Genomic DNA, 16316 nt, shown 5'->3' on the forward strand with positions numbered 1-16316 from the left:
CGGGGAGCCCCTGGACGCGCGTGCAGGGGGCGCACGCTCCCGAAGACGCGTGACCGCGCGTCTATGACGCGCGGCACGCCGAGGGGCGGCCACTAGCAAGCCGGGAAATCTCCCGGCTTGCGGATCTGGCCGCAGTGTAATAAACTGTGTCGCCAGTGTATCATTCAATACAGAGGCTAGACACATACCACCAAGAGGGCGGGAAGTTGGTGATCTAGAAACTCCTGGAGAGAATAAAGAAATAAAAACTCACAGTACCGAGGACGCAGTCAGTCACAAAAGGGAAGAGGCAAATAAACAAGATAGAGACCGGGAGGAAAACTGGCAGAGACACAAGTACTATTCCAAAGATTATCAGGAAAGCCATCATAGAGCCAAGCCACCCGCATACAACTACAGAGCTAGATCACCACTAGAACGTAGAGATAACAGGTATGAGAGAGAACGTAGCAGGGATAGGGATCGTAGATCACCTTATAAATATCATGGGTCAAATCGGGAATATAGAGAGAGACGTTATGAGAGGGAAGAGAGTCAAAGGAGACACTACCGGTCACCCCGTAAACATCATAGGGAACATAGCCAAGGAAGAGAACACAAATCCCCCCATAGGGAACAGAGGACCACATATAGAGAAAGACAGGATAGAGAACAGAGTCATGTGAGAGAGCAAAGATCACCCCGACCACACGCAGGGCATTTTTTAGAACAGGCCCAATCACTCAAAGCACCAACCCTAGTAACTCAGAATCGCTTCCTAGTGTTAGAAAACAAGACAGAAAAAGAAACCCCAAACACAAAACTCAGAAAAAGGCCCCACGAGGAAAGCGGGGAGGAAGAAGGACACAGAAAAAGAGCAGCGATTTGAACAATATATTTAATCTGAGCAAAAAAGAATTAAATGTAGATGAATGTAACCTAATAAAAAAGGGGCTGAACTTCGCACCAGTTGCCAAGGCGAACAGTTTCAATCTGTATATAGACGCGCACAAATACATTAGACAGTTAACCCTTAAAAAATTCTTTATTTCAAAAGATGCACAAACAAGGAAGGTAGTGAACAATAATGCTAACGCGAATATAGAGATGGATGAGTTCAAGCATTCAAACCTAAAAAATAAATCCAAATTCTATCCAAGCTGGGCGAAAGGCCATAACTTAGAAGTCTTCCATCAGAAAATCCAGGAGGACTTTGATAGACTAACCTCTGGTGCTACTAAGATAACTAAGAACAATCTAACCTTGAAAGAAAAAATCGCATTGCAAAACTTAGAGAAAGAAAAGGCTATTACATTCAAACAAGCAGATAAAGGGGGGGGGGGTAGTCATTATGGACACAGAATACTACAAGGGTGAAGCAGAGAGGATACTGTCGGATGACATCACCTATGCACGTCTGAAGACTAATCCCCACAGAGAATTCTGTGTAGAATTCCAAACTCTGCTAGACAGGGGCAGCTCAACAGGAGTCCTGAATGAAAAAGAATATGATTATCTAAATGTGAAATTCCCGGTTATGCCAATATTCTATTTTCTGCCCAAAATCCATAAGGACATTAAAGCACCACCAGGTAGACCCATTATCTGGGATAGGCTCGCTCACGTCTCGACTGTCGGAGTACATAGATCTATTTCTGCAGCCATACGTTGCGGAGATGCGGTCCTATCTCAGAGACACCACGCAAATTCTAAATATATTAGAACAGATAGATTGGCAAGAAGGCTATAAAATGTGCACCTGCGATGTGACTTCATTATACACGTCCATAAAACATGATGATGGAATTAAAGCCATCGAACGGACGCTAATAAATGATGCCACCGTTCACATAGAACAAAGACGCTTTATTTTAGAAAGTATTAATTTTATTCTTAAACACAACCTTTTTAATTTTGATGGAACATATTTTTTACAAAAGTGCGGAACAGCCATGGGTACAAAATTCGCACCGAGTTATGCCAACTTGTTCATGGACAGTTGGGAGACCGATACCATCTGGTCGGAACATGAATTCAGTGCGGATCTTGTGCTATGGCGGAGATACATCGATGATGTGTTTTTTATCTGGAGAGGCAACAATGAAACCTTAAATCACTTTCTGAATTACATTAACAATAATGAGAGGAACCTAGCTTTCACAACATGCATAGGGAATAATTCGGTAGACTTTTTAGATCTAACAATTTACATAGAAGATAATAGACTGAAGACTAAAACTTTCTTCAAAACAGTTGACTGCAATAATTACCTGCTTAACACTAGCTGCCACCATAAGAAATGGCTGAAAAACATACCCCCAGGACAGTTTCGCAGAATCAGGAGAAACTGTAGCGATGATCATGTTTATAGGGAACAATCCAATATTCTGAAGAACCGATTCATTGCAAAGAATTATGATAATGAAAAAATGGATACAGCAATAATAGAAGTAGGGAAGCTTAAACGCAGCGATATTTTAAAAACCAATCCACCAAAACCTAGAGAGGAGTTTAATATTGCTTTCCTAACACAATATAGCCAAGATGCAGGGAGCATACAAAAGATCCTGAATAAACACTGGCATCTGCTACAGGGAGACCCCACCTTGAAAGAATACCTCCCAGAGAAACCCAAGGTTATCTATAAGAGGGCGGATAATATTAAAAGGAGGTTAGCACCAAGCCTCTTCTGGCCAGAAAGTAGGACAACAGGCCAGGACTTAAATTGGTTACAGAAAGTAAAAGGTTTCCACAGATGTAACACCTGTAAAGCCTGCAAACAGGGAACAAAAGAGAAAATTCAGTTTAGCTCTAAAGCAACAGGAGAACAGTTCAAAATTTCAAATTTCATCAACTGTAAATCTGAATTCGTAGTCTATCTACTAAATTGCCCCTGTGGACTCCAGTATGTAGGGCGTACCAGCCGACCATTACGGGTACGCATTCTGGAGCACCTAGGGAACATTAGGCGGAAACTTATGACACATAGTGTATCAAAACATTTTGCACTACACCACCAAGGAGATCCATCTGGCCTTGAATTTAGGGGCATTGAGGTAGTCCCACCACATTGGAGGGGTGGAGACAGACTGACAACTTTATCAAGAAAAGAAACTTTTTGGATTTATAAATTGAAAAGCTTGGCCCCCATAGGCCTCAATGTAGAGATAGACATTGCAGCTTTCCTTTAAACACACACTGATCCGTTTTCAATCCCCAAATCCCATTTTTTCCCCTACAATTTTGAATAGGAGTTCACGTTTTAAATATGAATCCACCACGAACCAGTCCTTGAAGACCAAATTGACGCATACCACCGTGGCAACTAATGAACAATATCATTTTTATAAATTGTATTGAAATAATATCTATTTTTGTCCAACTAGTTATTAATGTTCGAGTTCCCTAAAATCTATATTTTTTAGTTTTTCTAGTTATTTTAGAATTGTTTTATATTTGTCTAAATGTGTATAAATTTGGGTGGCTACAGTGCCCACAGTCCTACAGCATCCTGTTACTAACATTAGTCACCATTAGGGAATAACTATGTCTTTGTAATTTCCAAACTAAGCCAAATTATGGCACCATTGTACAAGATCACCTTTACAAACTGTATTGAAGTTTAATCTATTTTTGTCCAAACAGCTATTAATGTTCAAGTTCCCTAAAAATCTGTAATATTTTTTAGAATTTTTTAGATCTCTAATATATTTGGGTTATTACACTGCCCACATCCCAATAGCATTCTGTTACTAACATGAGTCACCATGAGAGAAGAACTATGTCTATGTAGTTTCCAAACTCAGCCACATGATGGCACCATTGTACAACAAATGGAGAAAAGTTCACTGACAGCATAATGGTTTAAGTGATACAGCTCTCTGGCATAGAACCACTATAACAGGCTGTGTGAGCCCGCAAAGGTCCATAGGCTTAAGATTATTGATGATACTCACCACAATATAATGTTTCACACTGCGAATTGATGTTTGTTTTTTAAAACGTTTTTTAAACATTTTAAAATATTTATTAAAACAATGTTTGATTTTAATATATTGACACTAGAGAAATGTTTACAATAACAAGTATATTGTCCCTGTATCCAAGGGCTATGATCGGTTCGATTTACATTGACATTACATTAGTCTATTGGAAGTGGACAACTTTTAATGAAAGCCAGGTGTTTTACTAATTAATTAAATCGGGGCGCCTATATAGACTGCACACAATGAGCATCCGGCAGGAACCTGACGAAGCTTACTGCGAAACGCGTTGTTCCCTGCCGGAGCTCATTGAGAGAGGGACCCAGCCGACCGCAGGACATCCGGTATAGATCCTCTCTTCCGGTTCCACTGCCAGACGCGCCAGTGAGAGCAACAACGGAGGAGGAGATCTTGCGGGATCAAACCACGCGGCCGACGCTGGGCAAAAGAAGTTACAATTCAGTGTGAGTGTGCTTTTTGTTTTTTTGTTTATTCACCTTGCTATATTTATATTGCTATATGCTTTTTCAACGTGTATGCTTGTTTATGCTCATGTCTCAAACTGTTACCAAATAAAGACCTGTTATACTGCTAACCCTGGTTTGCACACATTTTCTTGGTCTTTTGGCCAACGGGGAGAGGAGACACTCACACACTATACCTATTGGGGGATATTTTGCTGAGACGACTTCACACCACCTATACAGGCTGACATCACCCTCTGAGGGCAAGAACTCACATTAGGGCGTGTGAGTTTTATGTTTATTGGGACTCCACCATAGGAGTCTGCATTTACCCACTACAGTCTGCGTTGAGGGCGAAGTCTCACACAAGCCCGTGTGAGTCACTGAAACTATATGTTTATGTTTCATTTATTGTTTATTTAGTGGAATTCCACCATCACCCCTTCCTCCATTCCCCCCCACCCCCCCCCCATCCCCCCCATCCCCCACATATGTGACACTAATACTGTGTTTTATTCCATTTTTATTCAACTTCATCCTGTTCCATCAACATCGTGAGGTCCATGAGTTTTGCGCTGACCGTCTTCACACTCCCATTGCCACGTTAAGAAGGACACGGGTTCCCTTCTTCAAGGTCAAGCAGCAACCAAAAATCATCAAAAGGGCCAGTATATATTTTTATACTCTTTTACACCACAAAACACAATTTTTTATTTTTCTACATATTTTAATATATCAAAGGTGTTGTAGCATTTTTTAGCCACACATTCCAGGGAGCGCCCCAGTTCAAACAACCACTGAGCCTTTTCTAATCCCATCCTGGTGGCAGCACCCCAAAAAGCTCCTAATATGGAAGAAGAAACCATAGAGATGGAAAACCCAGTCGAAATTAAAGAGAGTGTTTTTACAAAAAGAATTTTCAGAAGTAACAACATAGAGAACAAAATGAGAGAAATTGAGTCAGCGGAGATGGGAGATGTAGAAACAATAAATAACGAGTTTGACAAACTTGAGAATTTACTTAAGAAAGAGACCAAAAAGGTCTGGGATAAAGTCTATTTAGAGAAATACTTAGACATCAAACGTATACCTAGGGGTTTACGATTTGATAAAAAATCCTCCTTTGAATTAGCAGACATAGAATATAATGTCCAATGGGAAGAAACTATGGATGCGTGTTCATTCAGTCTAATGAAACTAATCATTAAACATCATACAAAGACCTTGATAGAAATTGATCGAGAAGTTACTTTAATTCAGAAGAGATTAGAAATTTCCACAGACAACCCCACCTTCCTAAATAGAGACCAAAAACTAGCTGATGAAATAGATGCTATAGAAAGAAATCTGATAGAGTCTAAAAATAAGAAATTTAGACGAGATGAGGAAGACTACTTAGTAGGGTCCAACCCCAAATGGCAAAGGGTCACACTAGTCCCACCTACCACCCCAAAGGATAGGAAAATGTTTGAATATAGGAGTAGAGAAGATAGCAACAAAACTTTAAGAACCAACATATCGAGCTATCCAACCAAAATAGACAAACATAGGACCTATTCCAAATTTGATAACACTAAAAATGTATCATTCAATACAGAGGCTAGACACATACCACCAAGAGGGCGGGAAGTTGGTGATCTAGAAACTCCTGGAGAGAATAAAGAAATAAAAACTCACAGTACCGAGGACGCAGTCAGTCACAAAAGGGAAGAGGCAAATAAACAAGATAGAGACCGGGAGGAAAACTGGCAGAGACACAAGTACTATTCCAAAGATTATCAGGAAAGCCATCATAGAGCCAAGCCACCCGCATACAACTACAGAGCTAGATCACCACTAGAACGTAGAGATAACAGGTATGAGAGAGAACGTAGCAGGGATAGGGATCGTAGATCACCTTATAAATATCATGGGTCAAATCGGGAATATAGAGAGAGACGTTATGAGAGAGAAGAGAGTCAAAGGAGACACTACCGGTCACCCCGTAAACATCATAGGGAACATAGCCAAGGAAGAGAACACAAATCCCCCCATAGGGAACAGAGGACCACATATAGAGAAAGACAGGATAGAGAACAGAGTCATGTGAGAGAGCAAAGATCACCCCGACCACACGCAGGGCATTTTTTAGAACAGGCCCAATCACTCAAAGCACCACCCCTAGTTACTCAGAATCGCTTCCTAGTGTCAGAAAACCAGAAAGAAAAAGAAACCCCAAACACAAAACTCAGAAAAAGGCCCCACGAGGAAAGCGGGGAGGAAGAAGGACACAGAAAAAGAGCAGCGATTTGAACAATATATTTAATCTGAGCAAAAAAGAATTAAATGTAGATGAATGTAACCTAATAAAAAAGGGGCTGAACTTCGCACCAGTTGCCAAGGCGAACAGTTTCAATCTGTATATAGACGCGCACAAATACATTAGACAGTTAACCCTTAAAAAATTCTTTATTTCAAAAGATGCACAAACAAGGAAGGTAGTGAACAATAATGCTAACGCGAATATAGAGATGGATGAGTTCAAGCATTCAAACCTAAAAAATAAATCCAAATTCTATCCAAGCTGGGCGAAAGGCCATAACTTAGAAGTCTTCCATCAGAAAATCCAGGAGGACTTTGATAGACTAACCTCTGGTGCTACTAAGATAACTAAGAACAATCTAACCTTGAAAGAAAAAATCGCATTGCAAAACTTAGAGAAAGAAAAGGCTATTACATTCAAACAAGCAGATAAAGGGGGGGGGGGTAGTCATTATGGACACGGAATACTACAAGGGTGAAGCAGAGAGGATACTGTCGGATGACATCACCTATGCACGTCTGAAGACTAATCCCCACAGAGAATTCTGTGTAGAATTCCAAACTCTGCTAGACAGGGGCAGCTCAACAGGAGTCCTGAATGAAAAAGAATATGATTATCTAAATGTGAAATTCCCGGTTATGCCAATATTCTATTTTCTGCCCAAAATCCATAAGGACATTAAAGCACCACCAGGTAGACCCATTATCTCTGGGATAGGCTCGCTCACGTCTCGACTGTCGGAGTACATAGATCTATTTCTGCAGCCATACGTTGCGGAGATGCGGTCCTATCTCAGAGACACCACGCAAATTCTAAATATATTAGAACAGATAGATTGGCAAGAAGGCTATAAAATGTGCACCTGCGATGTGACTTCATTATACACGTCCATAAAACATGATGATGGAATTAAAGCCATCGAACGGACGCTAATAAATGATGCCACCGTTCACATAGAACAAAGACGCTTTATTTTAGAAAGTATTAATTTTATTCTTAAACACAACCTTTTTAATTTTGATGGAACATATTTTTTACAAAAGTGCGGAACAGCCATGGGTACAAAATTCGCACCGAGTTATGCCAACTTGTTCATGGACAGTTGGGAGACCGATACCATCTGGTCGGAACATGAATTCAGTGCGGATCTTGTGCTATGGCGGAGATACATCGATGATGTGTTTTTTATCTGGAGAGGCAACAATGAAACCTTAAATCACTTTCTGAATTACATTAACAATAATGAGAGGAACCTAGCTTTCACAACATGCATAGGGAATAATTCGGTAGACTTTTTAGATCTAACAATTTACATAGAAGATAATAGACTGAAGACTAAAACTTTCTTCAAAACAGTTGACTGCAATAATTACCTTCTTAACACTAGCTGCCACCATAAGAAATGGCTGAAAAACATACCCCCAGGACAGTTTCGCAGAATCAGGAGAAACTTTAGCGATGATCATGTTTATAGGGAACAATCCAATATTCTGAAGAACCGATTCATTGCAAAGAATTATGATAATGAAAAAATGGATACAGCAATAATAGAAGTAGGGAAGCTTAAACGCAGCGACATTTTAAAAACCAATCCACCAAAACCTAGAGAGGAGTTTAATATTGCTTTCCTAACACAATATAGCCAAGATGCAGGGAGCATACAAAAGATCCTGAATAAACACTGGCATCTGCTACAGGGAGACCCCACCTTGAAAGAATACCTCCCAGAGAAACCCAAGGTTATCTATAAGAGGGCGGATAATATTAAAAGGAGGTTAGCACCAAGCCTCTTCCGGCCAGAAAGTAGGACAACAGGCCAGGACTTAAATTGGTTACAGAAAGTAAAAGGTTTCCACAGATGTAACACCTGTAAAGCCTGCAAACAGGGAACAAAAGAGAAAATTCAGTTTAGCTCTAAAGCAACAGGAGAACAGTTCAAAATTTCAAATTTCATCAACTGTAAATCTGAATTCGTAGTCTATCTACTAAATTGCCCCTGTGGACTCCAGTATGTAGGGCGTACCAGCCGACCATTACGGGTACGCATTCTGGAGCACCTAGGGAACATTAGGCGGAAACTTATGACACATAGTGTATCAAAACATTTTGCACTACACCACCAAGGAGATCCATCTGGCCTTGAATTTAGGGGCATTGAGGTAGTCCCACCACATTGGAGGGGTGGAGACAGACTGACAACTTTATCAAGAAAAGAAACTTTTTGGATTTATAAATTGAAAAGCTTGGCCCCCATAGGCCTCAATGTAGAGATAGACATTGCAGCTTTCCTTTAAACACACACTGATCCGTTTTCAATCCCCAAATCCCATTTTTTTCCCCTACAATTTTGAATAGGAGTTCACGTCTTAAATATGAATCCACCACGAACCAGTCCTTGAAGACCAAATTGACGCATACCACCGTGGCAACTAATGAACAATATCATTTTTATAAATTGTATTGAAATAATATCTATTTTTGTCCAACTAGTTATTAATGTTCGAGTTCCCTAAAATCTATATTTTTTAGTTTTTCTAGTTATTTTAGAATTGTTTTATATTTGTCTAAATGTGTATAAATTTGGGTGGCTACAGTGCCCACAGTCCTACAGCATCCTGTTACTAACATTAGTCACCATTAGGGAATAACTATGTCTTTGTAATTTCCAAACTAAGCCAAATTATGGCACCATTATACAAGATCACCTTTACAAACTGTATTGAAGTTTAATCTATTTTTGTCCAAACAGCTATTAATGTTCAAGTTCCCTAAAAATCTGTAATATTTTTTAGATCTCTAATATATTTGGGTTATTACACTGCCCACATCCCAATAGCATTCTGTTACTAACATGAGTCACCATGAGAGAAGAACTATGTCTATGTAGTTTCCAAACTCAGCCACATGATGGCACCATTGTACAACAAATGGAGAAAAGTTCACTGACAGCATAATGGTTTAAGTGATACAGCTCTCTGGCATAGAACCACTATAACAGGCTGTGTGAGCCCGCAAAGGTCCATAGGCTTAAGATTATTGATGATACTCACCACAATATAATGTTTCACACTGCGAATTGATGTTTGTTTTTTAAAACGTTTTTTAAACATTTTAAAATATTTATTAAAACAATGTTTGATTTTAATATATTGACACTAGAGAAATGTTTACAATAACAAGTATATTGTCCCTGTATCCAAGGGCTATGATCGGTTCGATTTACATTGACATTACATTAGTCTATTGGAAGTGGACAACTTTTAATGAAAGCCAGGTGTTTTACTAATTAATTAAATCGGGGCGCCTATATAGACTGCACACAATGAGCATCCGGCAGGAACCTGACGAAGCTTACTGCGAAACGCGTTGTTCCCTGCCGGAGCTCATTGAGAGAGGGACCCAGCCGACCGCAGGACATCCGGTATAGATCCTCTCTTCCGGTTCCACTGCCGGATGCGCCAGTGAGAGCAACAACGGAGGAGGAGATCTTGCGGGATCAAACCACGCGGCCGACGCTGGGCAAAAGAAGTTACAATTCAGTGTGAGTGTGCTTTTTGTTTTTTTGTTTATTCACCTTGCTATATTTATATTTTTATATGCTTTTTCAACGTGTATGCTTGTTTATGCTCATGTCTCAAACTGTTACCAAATAAAGACCTGTTATATTGCTAACCCTGGTTTGCACACATTTTCTTGGTCTTTTGGGCAACGGGGAGAGGAGACACTCACACACTATACCTATTGGGGGATATTTTGCTGAGACGACTTCACACCACCTATACAGGCTGACATCACCCTCTGAGGGCAAGAACTCACATTAGGCCGTGTGAGTTTTATGTTTATTGGGACTCCACCATAGGAGTCTGCATTTACCCACTACAGTCTGCGTTGAGGGCGAAGTCTCACACAAGCCCGTGTGAGTCACTGAAACTATATGTTTATGTTTCATTTATTGTTTATTTAGTGGAATTCCACCATCACCCCTTCCTCCATTCTCCCCCCATCCCCCCCCATCCCCCACATATGTGACACTAATACTGTGTTTTATTCCATTTTTATTCAACTTCATCCTGTTCCATCAACATCGTGAGGTCCATGAGTTTTGCGCTGATCGTCTTCACACTCCCATTGCCACGTTAAGAAGGACACGGGGTTCCCTTCTTCAAGGTCAAGCAGCAACCAAAAATCATCAAAAGGGCCAGTATATATTTTTATACTCTTTTACACCACAAAACACAATTTTTTATTTTTCTACATATTTTAATATATCAAAGGTGTTGTAGCATTTTTTAGCCACACATTCCAGGGAGCGCCCCAGTTCAAACAACCACTGAGCCTTTTCTAATCCCATCCTGGTGGCAGCACCCCAAAAAGCTCCTAATATGGAAGAAGAAACCATAGAGATGGAAAACCCAGTCGAAATTAAAGAGAGTGTTTTTACAAAAAGAATTTTCAGAAGTAACAACATAGAGAACAAAATGAGAGAAATTGAGTCAGCGGAGATGGGAGATGTAGAAACAATAAATAACGAGTTTGACAAACTTGAGAATTTACTTAAGAAAGAGACCAAAAAGGTCTGGGATAAAGTCTATTTAGAGATATACTTAGACATCAAACGTATACCTAGGGGTTTACGATTTGATAAAAAATCCTCCTTTAAATTAGCAGACATAGAATATAATGTCCAATGGGAAGAAACTATGGATGCGTGTTCATTCAGTCTAATGAAACTAATCATTAAACATCATACAAAGACCTTGATAGAAATTGATCGAGAAGTTACTTTAATTCAGAAGAGATTAGAAATTTCCACAGACAACCCCACCTTCCTAAATAGAGACCAAAAACTAGCTGATGAAATAGATGCTATAGAAAGAAATCTGATAGAGTCTAAAAAGAAGAAATTTAGACGAGATGAGGAAGACTACTTAGTAGGGTCCAACCCCAAATGGCAAAGGGTCACACTAGTCCCACCTACCACCCCAAAGGATAGGAAAATGTTTGAATATAGGAGTAGAGAAGATAGCAACAAAACTTTAAGAACCAACATATCGAGCTATCCAACCAAAATAGACAAACATAGGACCTATTCCAAATTTGATAACACTAAAAATGTATCATTCAATACAGAGGCTAGACACATACCACCAAGAGGGCGGGAAGTTGGTGATCTAGAAACTCCTGGAGAGAATAAAGAAATAAAAACTCACAGTACCGAGGACGCAGTCAGTCACAAAAGGGAAGAGGCAAATAAACAAGATAGAGACCGGGAGGAAAACTGGCAGAGACACAAGTACTATTCCAAAGATTATCAGGAAAGCCATCATAGAGCCAAGCCACCCGCATACAACTACAGAGCTAGATCACCACTAGAACGTAGAGATAACAGGTATGAGAGAGAACGTAGCAGGGATAGGGATCGTAGATCACCTTATAAATATCATGGGTCAAATCGGGAATATAGAGAGAGACGTTATGAGAGAGAAGAGAGTCAAAGGAGACACTACCGGTCACCCCGTAAACATCATAGGGAACATAGCCAAGGAAGAGAACACAAATCCCCCCATAGGGAACAGAGGACCACATATAGAGAAAGACAGGATAGAGAACAGAGTCATGTGAGAGAGCAAAGATCACCCCGACCACACGCAGGGCATTTTTTAGAACAGGCCCAATCACTCAAAGCACCACCCCTAGTTACTCAGAATCGCTTCCTAGTGTCAGAAAACCAGAAAGAAAAAGAAACCCCAAACACAAAACTCAGAAAAAGGCCCCACGAGGAAAGCGGGGAGGAAGAAGGACACAGAAAAAGAGCAGCGATTTGAACAATATATTTAATCTGAGCAAAAAAGAATTAAATGTAGATGAATGTAACCTAATAAAAAAGGGGCTGAACTTCGCACCAGTTGCCAAGGCGAACAGTTTCAATCTGTATATAGACGCGCACAAATACATTAGACAGTTAACCCTTAAAAAATTCTTTATTTCAAAAGATGCACAAACAAGGGAGGTAGTGAACAATAATGCTAACGCGAATATAGAGATGGATGAGTTCAAGCATTCAAACCTAAAAAATAAATCCAAATTCTATCCAAGCTGGGCAAAAGGCCATAACTTAGAAGTCTTCCATCAGAAAATCCAGGAGGACTTTGATAGACTAACCTCTGGTGCTACTAAGATAACTAAGAACAATCTAACCTTGAAAGAAAAAATCGCATTGCAAAACTTAGAGAAAGAAAAGGCTATTACATTCAAACAAGCAGATAAAGGGGGGGGGGGTAGTCATTATGGACACGGAATACTACAAGGGTGAAGCAGAGAGGATACTGTCGGATGACATCACCTATGCACGTCTGAAGACTAATCCCCACAGAGAATTCTGTGTAGAATTCCAAACTCTGCTAGACAGGGGCAGCTCAACAGGAGTCCTGAATGAAAAAGAATATGATTATCTAAATGTGAAATTCCCGGTTATGCCAATATTCTATTTTCTGCCCAAAATCCATAAGGACATTAAAGCACCACCAGGTAGACCCATTATCTCTGGGATAGGCTCGCTCACGTCTCGACTGTCGGAGTACATAGATCTATTTCTGCAGCCATACGTTGCGGAGATGCGGTCCTATCTCAGAGACACCACGCAAATTCTAAATATATTAGAACAGATAGATTGGCAAGAAGGCTATAAAATGTGCACCTGCGATGTGACTTCATTATACACGTCCATAAAACATGATGATGGAATTAAAGCCATCGAACGGACGCTAATAAATGATGCCACCGTTCACATAGAACAAAGACGCTTTATTTTAGAAAGTATTAATTTTATTCTTAAACACAACCTTTTTAATTTTGATGGAACATATTTTTTACAAAAGTGCGGAACAGCCATGGGTACAAAATTCGCACCGAGTTATGCCAACTTGTTCATGGACAGTTGGGAGACCGATACCATCTGGTCGGAACATGAATTCAGTGCGGATCTTGTGCTATGGCGGAGATACATCGATGATGTGTTTTTTATCTGGAGAGGCAACAATGAAACCTTAATTAACTTTCTGAATTACATTAACAATAATGAGAGGAACCTAGCTTTCACAACATGCATAGGGAATAATTCGGTAGACTTTTTAGATCTAACAATTTACATAGAAGATAATAGACTGAAGACTAAAACTTTCTTCAAAACAGTTGACTGCAATAATTACCTGCTTAACACTAGCTGCCACCATAAGAAATGGCTGAAAAACATACCCCCAGGACAGTTTCGCAGAATCAGGAGAAACTGTAGCGATGATCATGTTTATAGGGAACAATCCAATATTCTGAAGAACCGATTCATTGCAAAGAATTATGATAATGAAAAAATGGATACAGCAATAATAGAAGTAGGGAAGCTTAAACGCAGCGACATTTTAAAAACCAATCCACCAAAACCTAGAGAGGAGTTTAATATTGCTTTCCTAACACAATATAGCCAAGATGCAGGGAGCATACAAAAGATCCTGAATAAACACTGGCATCTGCTACAGGGAGACCCCACCTTGAAAGAATACCTCCCAGAGAAACCCAAGGTTATCTATAAGAGGGCGGATAATATTAAAAGGAGGTTAGCACCAAGCCTCTTCCGGCCAGAAAGTAGGACAACAGGCCAGGACTTAAATTGATTACAGAAAGTAAAAGGTTTCCACAGATGTAACACCTGTAAAGCCTGCAAACAGGGAACAAAAGAGAAAATTCAGTTTAGCTCTAAAGCAACAGGAGAACAGTTCAAAATTTCAAATTTCATCAACTGTAAATCTGAATTCGTAGTCTATCTACTAAATTGCCCCTGTGGACTCCAGTATGTAGGGCGTACCAGCCGACCATTACGGGTACGCATTCTGGAGCACCTAGGGAACATTAGACGGAAACTTATGACACATAGTGTATCAAAACATTTTGCACTACACCACCAAGGAGATCCATCTGGCCTTGAATTTAGGGGCATTGAGGAAGTCCCACCACATTGGAGGGGTGGAGACAGACTGACAACTTTATCAAGAAAAGAAACTTTTTGGATTTATAAATTGAAAAGCTTGGCCCCCATAGGCCTCAATGTAGAGATAGACATTGCAGCTTTCCTTTAAACACACACTGATCCGTTTTCAATCCCCAAATCCCATTTTTTCCCCTACAATTTTGAATAGGAGTTCACGTCTTAAATATGAATCCACCACGAACCAGTCCTTGAAGACCAAATTGACGCATACCACCGTGGCAACTAATGAACAATATCATTTTTATAAATTGTATTGAAATAATATCTATTTTTGTCCAACTAGTTATTAATGTTCGAGTTCCCTAAAATCTATATTTTTTAGTTTTTCTAGTTATTTTAGAATTGTTTTATATTTGTCTAAATGTGTATAAATTTGGGTGGCTACAGTGCCCACAGTCCTACAGCATCCTGTTACTAACATTAGTCACCATTAGGGAATAACTATGTCTTTGTAATTTCCAAACTAAGCCAAATTATGGCACCATTGTACAAGATCACCTTTACAAACTGTATTGAAGTTTAATCTATTTTTGTCCAAACAGCTATTAATGTTCAAGTTCCCTAAAAATCTGTAATATTTTTTAGATCTCTAATATATTTGGGTTATTACACTGCCCACATCCCAATAGCATTCTGTTACTAACATGAGTCACCATGAGAGAAGAACTATGTCTATGTAGTTTCCAAACTCAGCCACATGATGGCACCATTGTACAACAAATGGAGAAAAGTTCACTGACAGCATAATGGTTTAAGTGATACAGCTCTCTGGCATAGAACCACTATAACAGGCTGTGTGAGCCCGCAAAGGTCCATAGGCTTAAGATTATTGATGATACTCACCACAATATAATGTTTCACACTGCGAACTGATGTTTGTTTTTTAAAACGTTTTTTAAACATTTTAAAATATTTATTAAAACAATGTTTGATTTTAATATATTGACACTAGAGAAATGTTTACAATAACAAGTATATTGTCCCTGTATCCAAGGGCTATGATCGGTTCGATTTACATTGACATTACATTAGTCTATTGGAAGTGGACAACTTTTAATGAAAGCCAGGTGTTTTACTAATTAATTAAATCGGGGCGCCTATATAGACTGCACACAATGAGCATCCGGCAGGAACCTGACGAAGCTTACTGCGAAACGCGTTGCTCCCTGCCGGAGCTCATTGAGAGAGGGACCCAGCCGACCGCAGGACATCCGGTATAGATCCTCTCTTCCGGTTCCACTGCCGGACGCGCCAGTGAGAGCAACAACAGAGGAGGAGATCTTGCGGGATCAAACTACGCGGCCGACGCTGGGCAAAAGAAGTTACAATTCAGTGTGAGTGTGCTTTTTGTTTTTTTGTTTATTCACCTTGCTATACTGCACCGACACACTTTATTCGAGCAAATACCCGGTATGTACCTGGCAGATACCTGGAATGCGCCGCTCCTCACCTCTGACAAGCCCCGTTGCATTTGCCTTCCCAGCCTGGGTTCATGCCTGGCTGACGGGCGGCTGATCTGTTAAATGATAATGATTAGGATTTAATAG

This window comes from Ascaphus truei, unplaced genomic scaffold (assembly GCF_040206685.1).
Source record: "Ascaphus truei isolate aAscTru1 unplaced genomic scaffold, aAscTru1.hap1 HAP1_SCAFFOLD_396, whole genome shotgun sequence".
NCBI lineage: Eukaryota > Metazoa > Chordata > Amphibia > Anura > Ascaphidae > Ascaphus > Ascaphus truei.